At 39.3% G+C, this 19,463-nt stretch overlaps 1 long non-coding RNA gene across 11 annotated transcripts in view; it reads left to right on the top strand.

Annotated features, from left to right (window-relative positions):
- Positions 1-19,463, top strand: part of LOC142144649 (uncharacterized) — a 466,443-nt gene that overhangs the window by 141,285 nt on the left and 305,695 nt on the right. The window contains exon 3 of one of the 11 annotated variants that reach the window (XR_012689766.1): positions 9,013-9,111. The exons of the other annotated variants lie outside the window; for them this stretch is intronic. This is a non-coding gene — a long non-coding RNA (uncharacterized LOC142144649). The remainder of the gene's footprint in view (positions 1-9,012; positions 9,112-19,463) is intronic. 11 annotated transcript variants of the gene reach the window in all.

Raw genomic sequence — 19,463 nt, 5'->3', positions numbered from 1 at the left:
CATAATTTGGTTCTTGCATATGTGTGCTTTGATGTACATTTACTGACTAATAGGCCTGGAGCAGAAAATGATTATGATCTGCGGATTTTTCTAAGAGCAATGCTAGATTGTAGACGGCAATGACCTGTTGGATCTGATCACCTGAGTTCGCTCTGAAAGCACGCTAATGTGTCCTGCGATAACCAGCCTCTAGGGCCCAGTTCCTAAACCAGAGGGCCAAATAAATGTTTCCCCAGTTAAAGTAACAGAAACCGGAAACAGCTTGACAATACTATATTGTGGGCATGAGCCTAGTTTGTGAAAAAATTTAGGACTGAGCTTCTTAAGGGACCTTTTTTCTGCATAACGCATATGTTGAATGGTAGTGACTGTCAGACATGGTTAGGAAGCCAGTTCACTTCATTAACTGTCATGTATGAAGTATATCTTCTATGATCTTATATCCTAGGGCAGCACAGTGGCCTAGTGGTTAGCACTTGTGCTTCGCAGCACTGGGGTCATGAGTTCGATTCCCGACCATGGCCTTATCTGTGTGGAGTTTGTATGTTCTCCCTGTGTTTGCGTGGGTTTCCTCCGGGTGCTCCGGTTTCCTCCCACACTCCAAAAACATACTGGTAGATTAATTCGCTGCTATCAAAAATTGACCCTAGTCTCTACCTCTCTGTCTGAATGTATATGTCTATATATGTGTGTGTGTGTGTGTGTGTGTGTGTGTGTGTGTGTGTGTGTGTGTGTGTGTGTGTGTGTGTGTGTCTATATTAGGGAATTTAGACTGTAAGCTCCAATGGGGCAGGGACTGATGTGAATGAGTTCTCTGTACAGCGCTGCGGAATTAGTGGCGCTATATAAATAATTAATGATGATGATCCTACGTCTGGAGTCTGTAGTCCGTGTCTTGTTGCGCACCTGATTGGTGGTGTATATGTACACGGCGCTCACATCCACATGTCCATTTTGTTCCTTACATCATATAATTAACATCTTGTTACCTTTCAACACTCTGATATAGGAGAGTGTATTTGTGTAACGCTTACTAAAAAATTTACATAAATCTTGGAACAAAAATCTGTAAATCACAACGCAAGCTCCTATTTTTGATTTGACTGAGCCTTCCCGAACTGTAATATATTTGCATGTTTGTATAATCAGTAAAATCATACCGACACAATTATAAGGTGTGTTATACATGTGAGTCACTACTGGTTTTCAATGTTCAATAAGATCTTGTACTCATTTACATTGAAAGTCAGATTACGTTTCTCTCGATTACTACATCTGAGCACAATAATCTTTTCATTTTTGATGATCAGTAATGTTGCAATCTAAACTTTCATTATTACTTAATTACTTAAAATTGTATTATTAAATATACATTTACATCTGCACAATGAAATGAATAAAGACAATACATGTTACAAATATACCTGTTGACATACTTGAAAAGGGTATATCTGTGGTAAAGTATTTCCTAACATATAAATAAACAGCTAATCCCAACAGCAAAAGGCCACTAAGAAAATGGCCTTTTGAATGAAATTGTCAACCTCAAGATAAGTGCAGCAAGACAAAAATCAATATAGCATTCATTACCAAAACATGAATATACATAACCACAAAGTGTGTATGGTTAAATGCTAAAAAAAAAAATATACAATGATATATTTAATTTAGTATATATATTTCCTTCTGATCAAATAAATTAAATCCCTCTATTACATAGCATGCTTAAACTAAACAAGACCTTGGTTTCAAAAAATCTGAATGAAAATACTGACATGAGTAACACTATGCACAGGCTTAGTTACACTGTTATCACTATGAGTTATATAGTTTACAAGTGAATGTTTTGGATTTCTTTGATTTGCAATTGTAGAGCTCTTTATCAGTCCTCTAGGGGCCTGATTGATTAAGAAAATTAAAGCAAAACAAAAGGAGTAACTTTGCACCTTGGCAAAACCATGTTACATTGGAGGGGAGGTAAATTTAAAATGTGGGGGCAGATTCATAGTTGGGGAAGGGCATGATCAACTAGATCAACTTCAAGGGCTAGATTTACTAAGCTGCGGGTTTGAAAAAGTGGGGATGTTGCCTATGGCAACCAATCAGATTCTAGCTGTCATTTTGTAGAAAGTACTAAATAAAAGAAAGCTAGAATCTGATTGGTTGCTATAGGCAACATCCCCACTTTTTCAAACCCGCAGCTTAGTAAATCTAGCCCTTAATGTCAGTGTAAAAATAAAACTATCAAGTATTTGTGTGCTAGATGAAAAAGCAGCCAGTATTTAATTTATATGCAAAATAATAAACTAATTTACATCCCTTGAGGTGTAACATGGTTTTGTCCAGGAGAAAACTTACTAATTTGTTTGCCTTACTTTCCTTAATGAATCAGGCCGTACATCTCTATGATCTCATTTCAAATAAAATCTGCAATTAGTGTTATTAATAGTTTTACTATTTATGCAATACACTATACTCTGTACTTAGCTCATGTTGTGTGAGGATAACTTAAAGGTAATAAAACTAATACAGTATTAAGGTCAGGTCCCAAAACACAGCCTTGACATATCATCCATTCCAGTTCGTTATCATTTACATTTTTTACATTTTAAATAAATTCTCACAACAGTGAAATAATGTATTAGTAATGCTGAAAAAAGATGTTATAAATGCATAATAAATGGTAGCGCATTTAAATGCACATTAATACAATACTGCATGGTGACAACAGTTACTTTTTGTCAACACCAAACCTACTTAAGGGAGAAGTTCTCTGACATTTACACATCGTATGTCATACCTCAACTTGTATGCAAACAGCACGTGGGTGACTGTCTCAGCTACTGCATAGTAATAGAGGCACACAGCACACTACATGCTACGCTTAGATGTGCTTTGTGCAGTGTTGTAGAGCTATACTGTACTGAATAACAAGGCACATAGCACACTACATGCTACGCTTAGATGTGCTTTGTGCAGTGTTGCAGAGCTATACTGTACTGAATAACAGGCACACAGCACACTACATGCTACGCTTAGATGTGCTTTGTGCAGTGTTGCAGAGCTATACTGTACTGAATAACAGGCACACAGCACACTACATGCTACGCTTAGATGTGCTTTGTGCAGTGTTGTAGAGCTATACTGTACTGAATAACAGGCACACAGCACACTACATGCTACGCTTAGATGTGCTTTGTGCAGTGTTGTAGAGCTATACTGTACTGAATAACAGGCACACAACACACTACATGCTATGCTTAGATGTGCAGTGTTGTAGAGCTATACTGTACTGAATAACAGGCACACAGCACACTACATGCTACGCTTAGATGTGCTTTGTGCAGTGTTGTAGAGCTATACTGTACTGAATAACAGGCACACAGCACACTACATGCTACGCTTAGATGTGCTTTGTGCAGTGTTGTAGAGCTATACTGTACTGAATAACAGGCACACAACATACTACTTTCTATGCTTAGATGTGCTTTGTGCAGGTTGTCAGTGTATATGCTGTATAATCCATCTGCAGTCTTGTAGCTAGGTGATTATACTGCAATGCACAAGTTATAAAAAGCAAAAAGAAACTTGCACATAGCTTCTAAATATATGTTACTGTGTTCCTACACTGTCATGTACGGGGTTACGTAGATGCTCCTAGCTTTTTCATGCATCACTGTGTGTGTTGAAATTTTAATTGTTCTGTAACTGTTAGGGAAGAAAAACTCACATCTCTGATTATTTTGTGCACCTATAAATCTAGGAATAGCCAGCATTTAACCAGCTTACCCCATTTGTATATTCAGTGATAGCGGGCTACTGCTCACATTTGAGAAGTTGTGTTTTGTGCTTATATTAAATGGTAGTATATAAATTAAAATCTGCATTTCTTTGAACAAAATATATATTATTTTAGGCCCTGGTAATATAACCCTACTACCTACTGTAGCAGAAAGGTCTTCGTCATGCAGGCCTGTGTTGTGGGCTTCATACAAGTTGGAGGCTGCCAGTTGCTATCATTGCAGTCAGGTTTTCTTATTCCTGCCGTGGCTGATGGGCTCTAGAAGTGTCTGAAATGATCTTGGGTTTTCTGTGATATAGTTTTAGAACTTCACCCAATGGAAATTCAGAGTAGAATACACAGACACAATCCGTACATTTCTTTTATATGATCTGTATGTAAATCAGAATGAAATGTTAAGCATTAAGTAGGATGTAAGTGGGTTGCATCCATTTGTCTTCCCTTTATGTATTTATTCCATTAGCTGTGGTTAAACCCAGTAACGTTCATCTGCCCTTTATTAATGATATCATTCTTAGTCACTGACCTATACAGTGTAGATATGTTCTCCTATCATTCATTTATTTCAAAACCTTTACTGTTTATGTCACGACTGAATATCAGTGTGCTAGAAACAATTGTTGTGCCCCAGGGACTAATAGTGCATGGAACTAGTAGAAATACATTGCTCTACAGCTGCCAGGTATACGGTAAATAGCATTTTGTCTTTTTACAGTAAAATGTTTGTGGCTTTGATCACTCTGGTGTAAATATATTGTGTTTTGTCTTCTCGACACTGCGCTGAGCATAGCTTCCTGAACAGAAAGCAGTTTTGGTTCTAGGGCATAAACAGCTCTATGGTTACTTACACTGTCACATTTATCTGTTCTTAATTCCTTACCCTTTGTTCACGACGGAGGAATAAAATTAGTCACAAACTTTTAAAACAAAATGTAAAATCTTGGTAATCATCAGTGTGTTTAAATGACTGTGTGTTTTATGATTACTTTCATGAAAAGTACTATGACTGTGTTTGGTGTAATATTTCAGCTTTAAAAAGAACAAAACAAAAATAAAACATTTGTATTTTGAATAGTGCAAAATAATACTATGCACAACAGACACTCAATGTGCACACAATTCTAAGTCTTTATTTTCTTCTTTATTTTCTTACAATAAACATCCATTCTGCACAGAGATGGATGATTTCAAAGTTTGTGTCTGCTTTACTTACTAAGAGATGAACGCAGCAACTTAAAGATGGCAAATTAATGTACGAGAGGCCTTAACCTAGGTGAGAACCACATTATAGGCAATGGGATTCATAAAGAAATGACTTAATTTTAATTTAAATTAGTAGTGTTTAGCATATTTTTATCCCCATAGAAAAAACCTTATAAATACAGTTTAATGATTTTAGTATTAACACCTGTTAATACTATATTCATTAATAAAAATAAATGGAAATGTATGTATTTTTTAAATATTTTCTTAACATGAAATACATATATAAGGATGTTCAGGCTCGGTTCCCCGAGAACTGAACAAACCCGAACTTAACAGATCTGAGTACCGAGCCGAGCAGACTCTGTACTTTTGTGCGCCCTCGGAATTGAAAACGAGGCAAAACATCATCATTAGGTCATCTGATCTCGCGAGTTTTGGATTCTATAAGTACCGCCCTCCACGGCGATCCAGCGCCATTTCACAGAGGGACACAGAAAGGGTAGCACAGTTCTTGGCAGTCTCTAGTGCAGTTGGGCAGCATCATAGGTAGAAAATAAAAAGGAGGGTTAGCAGTGTTCTACAAAGTTTCCAGTGACATTCAGGAGAGCTCCATTGCTAATTGTCATTGCTGAAATAGAAATAATAGGTCTGGCAGGCTTGGTCTTCTAAATCTGCAATCACATTGTACTGTGTTATATAGGTAACATACAAAGAGGAGAGCTCCAGTGCTCAATTAGTAATTGTCATTGCTGAAATACAAATAATAGGTCTGGCAGGCTCAGTCTTCTAAATCTGCAGTCACATTGTACCGTGTTATATAGGTAAAACACAAATAGGAGAGCTCCATTGCTAATTGTCATTGCTGAAATAGAAATAATAGGGCTGGCAGCCTTGGTCTTTTAAATCTGCAGTCACATTGTACTGTGTTATCAACATGGATTCACAGCAGTACACAGAAGACCAGGAGCACCAAGCAGCTGCTGGTACCAGTCATGATGATAGTAATCCCTCTACGTCATCTGCTAAAGCCTATGTAAAAGTGCATAATGTTTTTAAGTAAGGAAAACAAAAATGTAAAAAAAACACTTTTTTACCTTGGTCAAGAAAAAAGACCTGTAATCCAGGCAAAGTTATCTGGAGGGCAAAATAAAATTGCCAACATGCCATTCTACACACGCAGTGGCAAAGAAAGAATGTGGCCTTCACCTTTCTCTATGAGTACTTGTTCTGCAACTGTCACTGAGGCATCTTTTTGTAAGGTCAGTCATGACTAAGCAAGACCTTGTCATTCGGACTCCAAAAGTGGTGTCCAAATACTTCAACGTGTAAAAGCAGAGCTAGAAGAAAACAGTAAGGCATTAGAGGAAAATGTATGTTCAGATTCAGAAATTACACAAATCCCTGAGGAGAGTCTATCCACGAGTGCTATGTGTAATCCTGACCTGTCTGATAGTGTACCCATAAAGAAGACCCCTTTCAGCATTTCTGCAGATGTGTGCATGAACAGCCTAAGTGTAGCCAGTGATACACAAATTGAGGATACCACTTTGGAATTGCAATAGGATGAGGGGGATATTTGTGTAGGTGACGAGGGTGCTAATGAGGATGTTGATGAGGATGATGTTGTTTGTGTAAGTCATGCACCAGTGGAAGCAGTTCTTGCACGTGATAAGAAGGCCATTGTCATGCCTGGGAATAAGACCAAAAAATCCACCTCTTACGTGTGGAATTTTTTTTACCCAAATCCTGACAACAGTTGTCTAGCAAGTTGTAGCGTATGTAAAGCCACAGTAATGTAAGCATGGATGTGTAAATAGACATGTATATGTATTACCTTCCACTTTGCTGCTGTTTCATCAGTATTGCACAAAGTGTTTGTAATCTGCACTTTACGTCAAAGGTACCTAACTATATTATAATATTTTGGGAATTGGGGCTGATTCGATGCTCAGTGATGAACTTACTTTTTGGTGTGAATTACAATGGCTCATTTTAGTGCATTGTCTGGCACCCTGAATTGGTCTGGGTCTGATAAAAGCATGCATGCCGGGGGAGGGAAGCGATCGTCGCCATGTATTAGCTGTAGAATTACCACAGTTATCCAAGGAACGGGTGGAGCGATCAAATGAACCATAACTGCATAACTGATTTCATGATCCAAGGACAATTCCATCTTGCACCACTTTTCTTTACTGACACTGCTGTGTGGCAATGTTTCCTAGATGTTCTATGAACTGCCGTGTGTTTGAGTGGTTGCTCTGTCGTTTAGTGCCCTGCCAGGTCACTGCAATCTTTGTTTGAAAGTGTATGAAAATAGTATTATGACCGGTGAGGTGGTTAAAATTGACTGCAAATGACTTGAAATTAGTGTTATTGAGGTTAATAATAATGTAGGGGGAAAAAAAGCAAAAATATGTGATTTTAACAAAAAAAATAAAAGAATGGGATTTTAGAAAACAAATCAGGATCCAAAACCAAAACACGCAAGAGCAGTTTTGCCAAAACCAAAACACAAAGTTAAACCAGATCCAAAACCAGAACATGGGGGTCAGTGAACATCTCTAGTTCTTAATGCCTACATTACATTACATTACATACAGTACAGTTGTCTTAATTGCAAACACATGTTCCAGCCCTGTAGCTGGTGCAAGTGATATGGTTAAAAATCATGTACCCGAGACATGCCCAGAGCTTGAATCAGACGAATGTGCGTGCGCTTAACTTCACTGTACATTGGCTGTACATCCACTCGTCCGAAGTGTCATTTGCTTTTGAACTTGAATTGAATGCACTCATGCTCGCTGGCGTCATGTCCATTTCTGAGCATGTGCAGAGAAATTTCACACAAAATACGGCATGCAACGGGATTCACGGTCTCTAATGAATCAAACCTATTGTTTTTAATAAAGCCACTAGAAACACTATAATACTTGCTAATACAACTGCTAAGTAATATAACTTCAAAACCAAAGTTCGTCATATCTGCTGTAGCGGCTACATTACCAACACTGGCTAGAAATGAAATGAGTGGATTGGTTTGCAGGACTATTCGTGATTTGTGGCCACTGGTTTGATTTTCTGTGAATTGATTCTCAATATTTTATTCTACTTTTAAGCTGGAACAAAATCATTACAAAATATGTTTTGACATTAAGAAAGACATTTGCATTGTGTATTTGTTAATTTTTATATTTTTTTTGGAACATCTGTTGTTCAAAAACACCATTTATTTGAGTATTTTCAAAACTACTTAATTGGTCAAAAATTCCCAAATTGTTTTGATCATCTCTGGTGATGACACTGAAAGAAATGGACTCTGACATAATTTTCTGGCTGCTGTTTTAATATGGTGGGCGGTCAGCAAGTAGTTAGTCATTTGTGAAACAGAATTTAAAATATCTGACAAATGATAGACTTTTCCAATAATCTAGTTGCAGCTGTAATCCTCAATAAAGTACTGAGTAGGTCCATGCTTTCTAAGGCCTTATTCACACAAGTGCTAAACTGCAAACCAAATGTCCATGCACTGTAACTGAAGCAAGCCAAGACTGTCTTCTTGTGATAAGAAAAGCAGTGTGTGTTTGTGTCTTAGAGAATGTATGCTGCAAGTTTCAGTGCTACTGGGACCTATGTGATTGAATAAGAATTTTATGTAATGTACTGCATACAATGATGGTGCTATATAAAATAAATTAATAATAAAATCAAATCAGAATCTAACTATTTTTTTTACTACTTAGAAAATGAAAGCAAATGTGTTGCTTTGAGTTATACCCCCTTTTTTCACAGATACCTGTATAGAATTTTTTCGTAATGTCCCCTAGTAAATCTTGTATTTTAGGCTTACTGGATTCATCGTTGCTTAGCTATTGTTATTTGTGTCTTTTACAGTGCTGCTAACTGGCACTGGCATTTGTTGTGGAGAAAAGTCGGAATTATTTTTATATTAAGAACATTTGATCCAAAATTTTAATAGTTTTCAAAACTTTTTTTTGTTATTTCAGGTGATATGGATAGGAAGGGGTTAACTGTCACCCAAAGAAACAGCCCTACCTACCTACTTGATGATGAAAGAAGATTTGTTGATCAGGAGCTCATGCCAGGTAAAATGTATAATTATTTAAATTGCACTGTACAAAATAAATGTCACACAGTTGCCAAAATTCTAAAACAGTTTCCTGGAACACTTTGCTCTTAAGCATGTGCACCTCAGCACATCATACTGTCTAAAATGTGCCTGTTACTTAATATTAAGGCCAGACTAGTAGAAGAAAACGTGAAAAAAACATTGAGTATACTAAATAAATGAAAATGTTCCGTTTTAATTGGTCAATATTGAAAATAGGGACATATCCACAGGCTAAAATGCCTAAGGACAAATCTGTAAAACTTGGAACAGTTAGTAAATATACTGTCAGATGAGCATTCAAGGTAAAAACAAACATGATTTTTGAAATTTCTATGTTTGGATGTTGTCCTGTAAAGCCAGGACTGTCTAGAGGAATTTGGGGGCCCCGTTACAGAAACTTCTTGTAGCCCCCTCCATAGTTGATCAGGACAGAGTGTGTGGCAGCTAAAGGGGCATGGCCTCACCCTGTTGAGGGTCTGGCCAAGCCGGGGAAGTCGGGAAAGAGTGAGGAGGCAAAGGTAAAAATACAGCTTGGGGATGGACAGGACAATGAGGAAGGTAGAGAGATAAAGAACAGCAAGGAAGAAGGTAAGAAAAAGAGCAAGAGAATTTGGAAAACAAAATTAGGTGGGCTAAGGGACGAGGCTGTTGGTGGACTGTGTACTTCTCTACCTCCAGTTATTACAGCACTGACAACCTGCTGCTGGTTTCTTCTCTGGATAGTGGAATGTTGGGGCCTGTTTGAAAGATATATAGGTACATGAAATATGGAAAGCCATGTAATAAGTAAACACAGTGGAGATATGTTGCTGGTTGACAAGCAGGGGAGGGCTGACAAATTTTGGCCTTACCAGTACACCCACAATGCAGAAATAGGCCTTAAGAAAAACTGTGCAGGAAAGCTCTTAGTCTTGCGAGGTAGAGATTACCTCATCTCAGGAGACCCAGAGCTCCAATTTCTCTGTAACTGTTACTGTCTATCACAGAATGGAAGGAACAACATAACAGTAAAAAAAAATTAAAGAATATGAAACCAATACTTGAGGTGGGCTCCAGCTCAGACCCATGCCCACAGGCACGCATGGGCCCTGGTACTTAGTATATACCCGCCTCGGAGCTCCTGAGAAAAATATCTGATAAATGACCCCTTCTCTGTTGTTCCTAGGCATGATATATCTATAATATTGGTAATGATTGTCAGCTTGTGTGTATGTGGAATATAAGCTCCCCAACTTATGTGAAATTATGAGCAATGGTCTTGTAGAATGGGCAGAATTCAGTGTGTGGATGGGCTGTTACACATGGAGTGTTTAATGCTTTTATGTGAAGTTTACAGATCATGTACATTTCATGTGACATACAACAGGAGAAACTTACTATGTGTAAAATCTTTATATATTACTCGTCCACCTTGCTTCCACTAAAGTTTCATGTCTGTTGTCTGTTTTCAATGTCTCATTCCAATAGTGTTGCTAGTGTTATGTACCAAACCACTGAGATAATGATTTATCGGTCTGTTCGTTATCTGTAGGTTGTAGGTTGAAATGCTAGTAGTTGTGGGTGGGTGACTTAAGCAGCAATTTTGAAAAACCACTAGTTTGCCACAGCATACAATATAAGGTTTATTATTCTAAATAGAACAAGTTCAAACAGGTTTATTTTACAAATGTAAATATACAGAAATGTAATTGTAATATACATATACAACAAATGCACCAAGTTTCTCTGATAGGAAATGTTACTATTACTAACCAAAGAAATGCTTTTATAACTTCAGCTACAAGACAATTATTTGTCTCTGCATTGCAAGTTTTTTTTAGTATGAAATAGGCCAGAGTCAACTTCTGGAAGACTTTAACAGTCTTATTAGCAGAGGTTATTATCAACTTATAAAAATAAAGCAGTGGTATTATAAGCTGGATAGAGAGAATGGAAGGAGGCAGGAGAAGGATGGAGGCAGAGCTCACCAGAGTGTCAGCTCACCTATACACTTGGTGACAGAAGATAGTAACACTGATTAGTCCTGCACTTGCCCTAGTGAGTTACCTCTCTGCTGTGATACACTCAGTTATAGTACAGTACATACAAGTAAGGTCCATTACATACTGCACATACTATGCAAAGTCTGATTGCTCTGATATAACATAAGAAAGCTTTATTTAGGCATGCATAACACAGTGCAATCACAGGCATAAGGAGAGAACACACATTAACATTACATCTGTAAAATCGTTGTGTTTTTCCAAATCCTTGATATGAAAGCTGTGAAAGAGGGTAGGAAGGTCTTTATAAAAAAGCATTTATATTACTTAATGCTTCTTGGGTGCGGCTTGACTTCCTTTACTAGGGTGTTGAGATTTATTTGAGTAGCAGGTGTTTAGAGATCCGATACAGAGGTCCAGTGACGTTGTTTGTTCAAATATTAAATGCTGATAAGTGGCATTTAAAACAATGCATTTCCTTTGTTTTGCTTCCATCTTCCTTCATATGAACCAAAGCTGCTGACAGAATAGCCCGGAGCAGTCTGTAATGTAGTATTTATTTACAATCTCTTTTATTTTATTTCTTCATTTCTTGTGCTTATTATGTAGGCCTGCCAAGTAAGGTATTTCACCATTAGACCTCAGCCCTTTTATGCTCATTCTACAGAAAATGTTCACATCAGACCTTCTACATTCATAATTGGGACATCTGCTGCTGTCCCTGTCTCTTCAAACACAGTCCCTATAGTTTTCTATGGGGACTGCTATATTGCGTGACTAATTGCGAAAATCAAAAAAGATTGAAGATGACATTAGCCATTGAAGCCTATGGGGTGAGCATTGTGGTAGAAGTCACTATCACAAAGGTGACCACTTTACGATACTGACCATAGAGGAGATAGGTAAAATGTGTGTTCACGAGGACAGCCGTTTATCGTGTCTGCTGGCCCAGCAGAACACTTTTAATAAATGCTCACAATATTTCATTCCTTATCATTGCAATAAGAAATGAAAATGATCATGGCAAAAAAAAGTGGTAGATAATAAATATCAGTAACCTTTTCCCATTTGTGAACATATAAGCTTCTGCCTTAATAGAACTTAAACGTCCTCCGCTGTCACTATAACTAATTAAAAGGTGGTTATTGAGCCTAAATAATAATCCTTTCCTTTCATTATCTGACATCACGCAAGCTGCCTTCTGCTAAATTGTAGCAGGCATCTCTCCAGTACACCATCAGATTCCCTGGAAATGAGAATAGGCGGAAGTCAGGATGTAAATACTTATAGAACATCTCCCTATTTGAAAGCTGGGACTACACTTATAAATAAAGTCATTTATTTGTGAAAAGTGCAAATAAAAATTGCAACACAAGGAGTCACCATTAACAGAATTATTTGCTTAAGTTTGTATGTTGTAAATATCGCTGCAATGAGCAGTGTCGGACTGGGGCATGAAGGGCCAACCGGGGGACTGCAACGCTAGGGGCCCACCAGAGGGGGTGTGGCCAGCCATCAGAGGTGAGACCAGACACTAAAGGGGGCGGGGTCAGCCCACGAAGGACAGCTAGCAAGCATAGTGTAGTATATAAAGAATGCAGTGTGTATATAAAGAGTACACAGACTTGACCTGCCCTTTAGATTGGGCAGAACAGTCACTAAAAATCGGGATTATCCCACTAGACCAGGCTTGGCTGACCTGTGGCACTCCAGGTGTTGTGAAACTACAAGCCCCAGCAGATTATTGCTGGAAGGGTATGCTGAGACTTGTTGTTTAACAATACCTGGAGTGCCACAGGTTAGCCAAGCCTGCACTAGTCTCAGAACATTTGACAGACTGTCCTACCTGTTCTTGTCACTTTTACTACCTGTGGCTGCTGGTTTCTTTAGTTGCGGCTTGTCGGAATCCTGGAATGTTGGGGGCCCTATTTGGAAAAAATAATGGGTACATTTAGAAAATTCCAACCAGCCCTGGCATTAAATCAATATGACCCACAATTAATACCTAGGCCTTCCTCCAGCCCCAACATTAAAGTAATAGCATTCCGATTTAATAGACCTATTCCCCTCCCTCCAGACAGCCCCTGCAATAAATTAATCACATGTAGATATAATAAATATATACCTATTTCCCACAACCGTCACTGCCATTAAATAATTCATATTCACAAAAAATTAATTAATTTTAATAAATAGACCTCATGCTCCTCAAACTCAGCCCCACATTCAATTAATAGCCCCAAAACCACCCCACTATAAAATCAAATTGCCCCACCTTCACCCTACAAACAAAATGGCACCCATTATTTAGCCACCACCTAGCACACACACATTACATTTCCACAATCCCGCTGTGCCATCACATACACACTACTGTGCCCCTTCATCACCATGCTGTGCCTCTTTATGATCACACAGCACCCTCCATGCTGCTTTTGCGCCCCCTTCTCCTGGCCCCCTTCATCACCCTGTGCCATTCTGCTTTTGCTCCCCTTCACCCTGTGCCATGCTGCTTTGGCTCCCCTTCGCCCTGTGCCATGCTGCTTTGGCTCCCCTTCGCCCTGTGCCATGCTGCTTTGGCTCCCCTTCACCCTGTGCCATGCTGCTTTGGCTCCCCTTCACCCTGTGCCATGCTGCTTTGGCTCCCCTTCACCCTGTGCCATGCTGCTTTGGCTCCCCCTCACACTCTGCCGTGCTGCTTTGGCTCCCCCTCACACTCTGCCGTGCTGCTTTGGCTCCCCCTCACACTCTGCCGTGCTGCTTTGGCCCCCCTTCACACTCTGCCGTGCTGCTTTGGCCTCCCTTCAAACTTTGCCGTGCTGCTCTGGCCTCCCTTCACACTTTGCCATTCTGCTTTGGCCCCCCTTCACACTCTGCCATGCTGCTCTGGCCCCCCTTCACTCTCTGCCATGCTGCTCTGGCCCCCCCCTTCACTCTCTGCCATGCTGCTCTGGCCCCCCCCTTCACACTCTGCCATGCTGCTCTGGCCCCCACTTCACACCCTGCCATGCTGCTCTGGCCCCCACTTCACACCCTGCCCTGCTGCTCTGGCCCACCTTCACACTCTGCCATGCTGCTCTGGCCCCCCTTCACATTCTGCCATGCTGCTCTGGCCCCTTTTCACACTCTGTGCCACACTCCCCCTTCAGTTTGCCGTACTCCCCCTTCACTCTGCTCCCCTCTTGCTTCCATTCCTTCACTTACCTTTTCTATCTGCTTCTTTCTTCTCTTCTTCCCGACTCCTCTCTGTGGCGCTCCTCTCTGAAAGTCGGGCGTGATGACATCACGCCAACGAAGAGGGGAGCGATCAGGGTTGGGGCCTAGCTCGATCCCCCGGTGGCCCAGTCCAACCTTGGCTATGAGCATCTATTTATCCGTTTACATTTATATACATATATAGCACCAGAATATTCCCTTGTGCTTTATAATTGGATCTAAATAAATTTTGTAGAGAACCAGGGTTTGGCCAATGGTTTGTTTCAAATCACAAACAGGAATGCATGAAAGAGTTATGGGCCCTAAATTTTGCTATACATAAGGGTTTCATGTGATTTCATTTTAACATAGATATCCATTGTAGAATCAGTGTGTTGTGATTGGGCACAGTGAGTCTCGTGGGTACTATCAATGACAATACTACAGGGGCCGAAGTGGACATTTAAAAGTGCCGGTATGGAAAATGTAGTTTTGCAAAAAATGCAGAAACCCACGCAAACACAGAGAGAACATATAAACTCGGCACAGATAATGCCATGGTCAGGAATTGAACTCATGACCCCAGTGCTGTGAGGAGGCAGAAGTGCTAACCACTTAGCCACCGTGTGTGTGTGTGTGTATGTATGTATGTATGTATGTATGTGTGTGTGTGTGTATATGTATATCTATATATATGTATATCTATATATATATATATATATATATATATATATATATATGTATATATATATATGTATATCTATATATAATCACAGATTAGATACAGAAGGCGCTAAGATACTACACCAGTATGTGAATATTATAGTCCAAAATCTTGTAATTGTTCCTTCTTATGTAACACTTCCCCCGTGCGGGCGGCTGCCAATCCTCCGTAGCAAGCAGTGTAGCAGGAAAAAAATCTAAAAGTAAATGAGAGGAGGCGCACAATAGTGTAGTATGGCAAGTCAATGGAGCCAGGTGAACCAAACCAAAAAAGGAACTAGACCACCAGAAATGAGTGAGCCAGAGCTTCCCACCAAGTGGGTATCACCAATATCTAGGATGGATAAATAAAGCTCATAGACTAGAAAGTCACACACGGCCAAATGGCATTCATAAAGGTAAAAAAACAGGTCACCCCAATAAAGATATATGCGTACCAGAAGCCAATAGTTTAATGGCTTATCTGCAGGATGTCACGTAGGCTGTGAGGATGTATTCAATCTTCAGCCACCCTTGGCTATCCCATAGGTCACCTCAATATACAGAAGTACACAGATGTAGTATCCAAAAAAAAATTCAAGTTTATTAAAAACAGTAGTAACTTACACATCCAGAAGCAGATGACAAGCCTATCTGATCAGAGATGGTAGTAGTAGCAGTAACTCAACGCGTTTCGTCTGTACAACAGACTTCATCAGGAGCAAACACAAGTATAACTATCCAAAATGCACTTCTATAAATAGTGCCTAGCGCCATTTTGCGCATGCGCACTCGGAACCGGAAGTGGGGCAGCTGCACACAGGCAGATCCCATCTCCCAGCGTTATCCAGTAGACAAATAAAGAATATTAACATTCAGATACAAATATATTGCTCAGGCAACATTCTGCCGAGCAAGTAAAGAACTTACTTTCATATATGCGTACAAATTCTGTCACGCTCATGCGCGCATGCGCAATGGCGGCCGGAAGCGGGGCACACAGTCCTTCAGAACTACATTGCTATAGATAGTGCCAAGCGCCATCTTGCGCATGAGCACTCCAAACCGGAAGCGGGGCAACTGCACTAATGCAGATCCCATCTCACGGTGTTAGCCAAGAGGCAAAAGATAAAAAGTAGTAAAATATTAATTGCTCAGGCAACATTCTGCCGAGCAAGTGTATAACTTATATTCTAACATACATAAATGCATACAAAATCTATCACGCTAATGCGTGCTTGCGCAATGGTACCGGAAGCGGGGCACACGATAATTCCGTGACCCAACCAACCGGCCACATCATCAGCTGACCAGCTAGGCGGACAAAAGCATAAAAAAAAAAAAAAAAAAAATTCAAGATGAAACACGATCTAAAACGTATCAAAAACGGATTCAATCCCAGATGGAAATAACGTGACACAAGCTGAGCAAACATAATCACAGTATAAAATGCAAGTCTATTCAGAGAAATCCTACTATATTACATGTACAATAGGGCAAAGTTGAGAAACCTGTCTAAGAACTAGTCAAGAGATAATTAAAAATTAAAGATTACAGAAACGGAGCCACTTCAAAACCTTCATTTAATCCAAGCGGTGCCAGTGTATTAAGTGTGTATATCCAATACATCTCCCGCTGCGCTAATTTCTTCCCTAAGTCACCACCTCTAGGGCCCTGTACCACATGTTCTATTGCAAGGAATTTGAGATGTTTAGGATCTGATTGATGTGCATCCAAAAAATGTTTAGACACAGAATGGCTCAATACTTTGTTCTTAATATTTCTTAGGTGTTCCTGAATCCGCAACTTTAATAGTCGTTTCGTTTTGCCAATATATCTTAGGCCACAGGAGCACTCCAAAAGGTACACCACGGATGAGGAGATACAATTCATAAGACTAAGAATTGTATAGCTTTTACTCCCATCAGAATTACAAAATTGTTTGTTATTGGTGTTCATATAACGGCACACATTGCAACGATTGCATTTCACACTTCCTTTGCAATCCAAAAAAGTAGTAGAGGGGCGGCTCACATTGGTTTGGAGCAGACTTGGAGCCAGCATGTCCTTAAGACTGCGGCTCTTTCTGAAAATAATGTTGGGTCCATCTGATAAAATCTTAGTTAAAACTGGATCTCTCTTGAGGATGCCCCAGTGTTTCATAAATACTGATCTAATTAGAGTTTCATCCTTATTGTATTTAGTAATAAAATTAACCCCTTCCTTCTTGACTTTATGGTCCTTCTTGGTAGAATCTAACAGTGAGGATCTGTCTACATTATCAATTTTGTTGAGAGCACCAGCCAAGAGAGACTTGGGATACCCTCTCTCCAAAAATCTATCATGATAGATTGCTAATTGTTCCCTACAAACTGTAGGGTCACTACAATTACGCTTCACCCGATTGAATTGGGAGAACGGAATACTCGTTTTCCATTTCTTTTGGTGGCAACTCCCAAAGTGAAGGTAACTATTGGCATCAACATTTTTAAAATAATTTTTCGTAATGACCCAACCATCTTGTTGAATTAAGATGAGGTCTAGAAATTCCACTTGACTAGAATCGTACTTTGCTGTAAACTTCAAATTAAACTCGTTATTATCAAGAGTACCTAAAAATTCTTCTAGGGACTGTGGATCCCCCGCCCAGACCATAATTATATCGTCAATATATCTGCGGTAAAACTTAATGTTGTCCTTAAAGTTTTCTGAACAATAGATATAGCGTTCCTCCCATTGGCCCATAAAGAGGTTGGCAAAGCTAGGGGCAAAAATAGTCCCCATAGCCGTGCCACATATCTGAATATAAAATTGGTCCATAAATTTAAAAAAATTGTGAGTCAAAATAAATTCCATAAGGACACAAATAAATTCTTTATGAGCTGAGGTAAGATTCTCATCAAGATCTAAAAAGTGTCTAGCAGCTTCAATACCCTTCCTATGGTCAATGGAAGTATACAGAGCCTGGACGTCGATCGTCACCCAGATATAGTTAGTTTTCCATGAGAAATCTCTAAATGATTTGAGGACACTAGTAGTATCTTTCAAATAAGCTGGTAACTGTACTACAAATTTCTGAAGGAATAAATCTACATACTCTGAAGCCCTAGAGGTTACTGAATCAATACCGGCCACTATAGGACGACCAGGTGGATTCTCAAGGCTTTTATGTATTTTCGGCAGGAAATAAAATATTGGCACCACAGGGTAATTCATTATCAAATATTGGTATTCATCTTTTACTATGATATTATCATGCAATGCAGTAGTAAGAATATCCCTTAGTTCAGAGACAAAACCCTCTGTAGGATCTTGACTCAATTTTCTATACGAAACTGTATCACTTAGGAGACGTTGGGCTTCTACCACATAATTGTCCCTATTCATTACAACTACCCCGCCCCCCTTATCACCTTGTTTTATTATCAAATTAGGATTGGTCTGTAAATCCTTTAGAGCCTTAACCTCATGTGGCTTAAGATTATTGGCCCCATACTCCTTGGAGTTTCTGGGTTTTGAGTGACACAGGTCTTCAATAACCAACGTCTGAAAGGTTTCTATAAAACTGCTCTTAGATTCCAAGGGGTAGTATTTGGAGGGTACTTTAAGGCCTGATTTTGAAAGGTCAGCATAGTTCGTTAGAACTGCCTGTTCTTTTCTCAGAAAATGCCTTTTCAATGTTAATTTTCTAACGAACTTGTTGATATCAATGAACAATTCAAATTTACTACATTTTTTGGTAGGGGCAAAAGATAGACCCTTCCCCAGAACCGAAATTTCTGAATTCGACAAAACATGTGTGGAAAGATTGAAAATGCCATTATTCTTCAAACTTGCCTCATCAGCTAAACATATCGCCTTTTGTAAGGTTTTGTTGCCCCCTCGCTTTCCTCTTCCTCTAAAAATCTGCGTTTTAGAGGAGAAGCTAGCCTGATATTTTCTTGCAGTGGCTGTTTGGGTCTCTCTCTTACGGCTGGATCTGGGGACAAAAAATCATCCACCTCACTTTCAACCCTATCCAAGACAGAGAAACGGTTTCTATAGGTATTAACGTCCGTCTGTCTCCTATTAAGAAGGTTCCTAGGTGTACGGACTCTCTTTTTAAATGGGACACTCGCCCAAGGTTCAGAAGTCTTAGTGTTCTTATTTGTCTCGGTGTTATTTCTATATGACATATTTGGAAACTTCCTCCAATTTTTTATTTGATCCTTATTGTAATCATTTCGGTCTCTAGCATATTTCCTTTCTTTCACCTTCGCTACCTCCATTTCTACTCTGTTAAGCTTTTTACCAAGAACTTGTTCATTAATCAGAAAATCTTTGTGGTCTTTAAAACCACCCATAATACTTTCTTTAGCCTGTATCTCAGTTTCTATGATATTAGCCATTTTTCTTTTTTCTTGTATAATTAAATGCATCAGTTTCTTGGAACATTCATGAAGTGTAG

The sequence above is a fragment of the Mixophyes fleayi genome, chromosome 3 (assembly GCF_038048845.1).
Source record: "Mixophyes fleayi isolate aMixFle1 chromosome 3, aMixFle1.hap1, whole genome shotgun sequence".
Taxonomy (NCBI): domain Eukaryota; kingdom Metazoa; phylum Chordata; class Amphibia; order Anura; family Limnodynastidae; genus Mixophyes; species Mixophyes fleayi.
The sequence above is the reverse complement of the archived record's forward strand: the minus strand, read 5'-3'. Positions and strand labels throughout refer to the sequence as shown.